This window comes from Arachis ipaensis, chromosome B5, assembly GCF_059453495.1.
Source record: "Arachis ipaensis isolate K30076 ecotype BB chromosome B5, ASM5945349v1, whole genome shotgun sequence".
NCBI lineage: Eukaryota > Viridiplantae > Streptophyta > Magnoliopsida > Fabales > Fabaceae > Arachis > Arachis ipaensis.
The window spans coordinates 71,381,389-71,385,686 of NC_142440.1; the positions used below are offsets into that span (position 1 = coordinate 71,381,389).

At 33.5% G+C, this 4,298-nt stretch overlaps 1 non-coding gene across 1 annotated transcript; it reads right to left on the minus strand.

The window, feature by feature from the left end:
• Positions 1-3,983: 3,983 nt before the first annotated feature.
• On the minus strand, positions 3,984-4,091 carry LOC148564595 (small nucleolar RNA R71). The gene has a single exon (XR_015885229.1). It is a non-coding gene; the product is annotated as a small nucleolar RNA R71 (small nucleolar RNA).
• Positions 4,092-4,298: the final 207 nt, after the last annotated feature.

A 4,298-nucleotide genomic window follows, 5' to 3' on the forward strand; every position in this document is an offset into this window, starting at 1 on the left:
TGATTATTATTGAACTTCATGATGAGCGGCTAATTTATACGCTTTTTGGCAGTGTTTTTACATAGTTTTTAGAATGATTTGATTAGTTTTTAGTTTATTTTATTAGTTTTTAAATAAAATTCACATTTATGGACTTTACTATGAGTTTGTGTGTTTTTCTGTGATTTCAGGTAATTTCTGGCTGAAATTGAGGGACTTGAGCAAAAATCAGATTCAGAGGCCGAAGAAGGACTGCAGATGCTGTTGGATTCTGACCTCTCTGCACTCAAAGTGGATTTTCTGGAACTACAGGTGTCCAAATGGCGCGCTCTCAATTGCTTTGGAAAGTAGACATCCAGGGCTTTCCAGCAATATATAATAGTCCATACTTTTCCCGAGTTTAGACAACGCAAAGTGGCGTTCAACGCCAGCTTTCTGCCCTATTCTGGAGTTAAACGCCAGAAACAGGTTGCAAAGCAGAGTTAAACACCAGAAACAGGTTACAAACTAGCGTTTAACTCCAAGGAAGACCTCTACACGTGAAAGATTCAATGCTCAGTCCAAGCACACACCAAGTGGGCTCGGAAGTGGATTTCTGCATCAATTACTTATTTCTGTAACCCTAGTAACTAGTTTAGTATAAATAGAACTTTTTACTATTATCTTCGGATCATCTTTTGATCATGTTCTGATGATTGAACCTTCTTTGGAAGGCTAGCCACTCGGCCATGCCTGGACCATTATCACTTATGTATTTTCAACGGTAGAGTTTCTACACACCATAGATTAAGGTGTGGAGCTCTGCTGTTCCTCATGAATTAATGCAAAGTACTATTGTTTTTCTATTCAATTCGAGCCTATTTCTTCTCTAAGATATTCATTTGCACACAAGAACATGATGAATGTGATGATTATGTGACGCTCATCATCATTCTCACTTATGAACGCGTGCCTGACAAACACTTCTGTTCTACATGCAAACAAGCTTGAATGCATATTTCTTAGCCTCCTGATCTACAATCAGAGTCTTCGTGGTATAGGCTAGAATTATTGGCGGCCATTCTTGAGATCCGAAAAGTCTAAACCTTGTCTGTGGTATTCCAAGTAGGATCTGGGAAGGGATGGCTGTGACGAGCTTCAAACTCGCGAGTGCTGGGCATAGTGACAGACGCAAAAGGATTACTGAATCCTATTCCAGTATGATCGAAAACTGACAGATGATTAGCCATGTGGTGACAGCGCATCTTGGACCACTTTCACTGAGAGGACGGGAAGTAGCCATTGACAACGGTGATGCCATACATAAAGCTTGCCATGGAAAGGAGTAGGAATGATTGGATGAAGACAGCAGGAAGCAGAGGTTCAGGAGGAACAAAAGCATCTCTATACGCTTATCTGAAATTCTCACTAATGAATTACATAAGTATTTCTATCCTATTTTATATTTTAATTATATTTTAATTATCAATTCACCATAACTATTTGAAATCCGCCTGAATGAGATTTACAAGGTGACCATAGATTGCTTCAAGCCAACAATCTCCGTGGGATCGACCCTTAATCACGTAAGGTTTATTACTTGGATGACCCAGTGCACTTGCTGGTTAGTTGTGCAAGATTGTGAAGAAGAATTAAGATTAAGAACGTGCATATCAAGTTTTTAGCGCCGTTACCAAGGAATGAACGATCACGATTTTGCATACCAATTTTTGGCGCTGTTGCCGGGGATTGTTCGAGTTTGGACAACTGACGGTTCATCTTGTTGCTCATATTATGTAAATTTTATTTTAATTTTAAGATTTTTGTTTTTATTATTTTTATTTTTATTTTCAAAAAAAATTTTCAAAAAAAAATTTAATAAAAATAAATTATTCTATGTTCTTCAGAATTTTTAAGAATGAATTCTAGAGTTTTTTCATGATTTGTTGAAGCCTGGTTGGCTGTCAAGCCATGTCTAAATTTTTGGACTGAGGCTTCCACTTATCATGGCAAGAGTCCTTGGACTCCCATCTGATCAGTTATTGTATGCCTGATTTGTATACTGAAGCTTGGCTGGCCATTGGCCATGTCTAGTATTTTGGACCGGAGCTTTCGTTGAAAGCTTGGCTGGCTAGTAAGCCATGTCTAATTCCTGGACCGGAGCTTTAGACTAACATTGCATGATTCCTAGAATTCTCATTAAAAAATTTTTAAAATCCTTATTTTTCTTTTCCAATTAATTTTCAAAAAAAAATCCAAAAATTTTTTTTTTAATAAAATCATAAAAAAACCAAAAATTTGATGTTTCTTGTTTGAGTCTTGTGTTAAATTTTAAGTTTGGTGTCAATTGCATGTTTTTAAAATTTGTGCATTTTTCGAAAACTCATGCATGGTGTGATCAATTGCTTTGTTTGATCTTTGCATTTTTATGTTTTGTGTCTTTTCTTGTTTTTCATATGCATTTTCAATTTGTTAGTGTCTAAAGTTTTACAAATTTCTAAGTTTGGTGTCTTGCATATTTTTCTTTTCTTAAAAATTTTCAAAAATAAGTTCTTGGTGTTCATCTTGACATTCAAAGTGTTCTTGATATTCATCTTGACATTCAAAGTGTTTTGCATGTATTATGTGTTTTGATTCATAATTTTCATGTTTTGAGTCTTTTTATTGTTTTTCTCTTTCATCATTAAAAATTCAAAAATCAAAAAAATATCTTTCCCTTTTTCTTCTCATAAAATTCGAAAATTTGAGTTGACTTTTTCAAAAATTTTTAAAATCTAGTTGTCTCTTATGAGTCAAATCAAATTTTCAATTTAAAAATTCTATCTTTTTCAAATCTTTTTCATTTTTTCTTTCATAATTTCGAAATTTTCAAAATTTATTTTCAAAATCTTTTTCTTATTTCTATTTCATATTTTCGAAATTAATGCTAACAATTAATGTGATTGATTAAAAAATTTTAAGTTTGTTACTTGCCTAGTAAGAAAGGTTCAATCTTTAAATTTTAAAATCATATATTTTTGTTTCTTGTTAGTCAAGTAATCAACTTTAATTTTCAAAATCAAATCTTTTTTAAATTTCTTTTTCAAATCTTTTTCAAAATAAATTTCAATCACATCTCCTTCAAAATCAATTTCAAAATCTTTTCTAACTTCTTATCTTTTCAAAATTGATCTTCAAATCTTTTTCAATTAATCTTATCTTTTTCAAAACTACCTAACTATTTCTCTCTCTCTAATTTTCGAAAATCACTAACCTCTTTTTCAAAATTCCTTTTTAATTAACTAATTGTTTTAAATTTTAATTTAATTTTATTTCTCTTTTTAATTTTTGAATTCTAATTAATTTTTAAAATAAAAACAAAAATATTTTTATTTTATTTTAATTAATTTTCGAATTTTTCTCTTCTCCTTCTTCTATTCTCCTCTTCTTATACTTACATAAGGAATCTCTATACTGTGACATAGAGGATTCCATATTTTCTTTTGTGTTCTCTTCTTTTTCATATGAGCAGGAACAAGGATAAGAACATTCTTGTTGAAGCTGATCCTGAACCTGAAAGGACTCTGAAAAGGGAAGCTAAAGCACAATTCTCTAGAGAAAATCTGACAGAAATTTTTGAAAAAGAAGGAGACATGGCCGAAAATAATAACAATACAAGGAAGATGCTTGGTGACTTTACTGCACCAAATTCCAATTTACATGGAAGAAGCATCTCAATCCCTGCCATTGGAGCAAACAATTTTGAGCTAAAGCCTCAATTAGTTTCTCTGATGCAACAGAACTGCAAGTTTCATGGATTTTCATCAGAAGATCCTTTTCAGTTCTTAACTGAATTCTTGCAAATTTGTGATACTGTTAAGACCAATGGGGTTGATCCCGAGGTCTACATGCTTATGCTTTTCCCGTTTGCTGTAAGAGACAGAGCTAGAATATGGTTGGACTCTCAACCTAAAGATAGCCTGAACTCTTGGGATAAGCTGGTCACGGCTTTCTTAGCCAAGTTCTTTCCTCCTCAAAAGCTTAGCAAGCTTAGAGTGGATGTTCAAACCTTCAAACAGAAAAAAGGTGAATCCCTCTATGAAGCTTGGGAGAGATATAAGCAACTGACCAAAAAGTATCCTTCTGACATGCTTTCAGAATGGACCATCCTGGATATATTCTATGATGGTCTGTCTGAATTATCAAAGATATTATTGGACCATTCTGCAGGTGGATCCATTCACCTAAAGAAAACGCCTGTTGAAGCTCAGGAACTCATTGACATGGTTGCAAATAACCAGTTCATGTACACTTCTGAAAGGAATCATGTGAGTAATGGGACGCCTCAGAGGAAGGGAGTT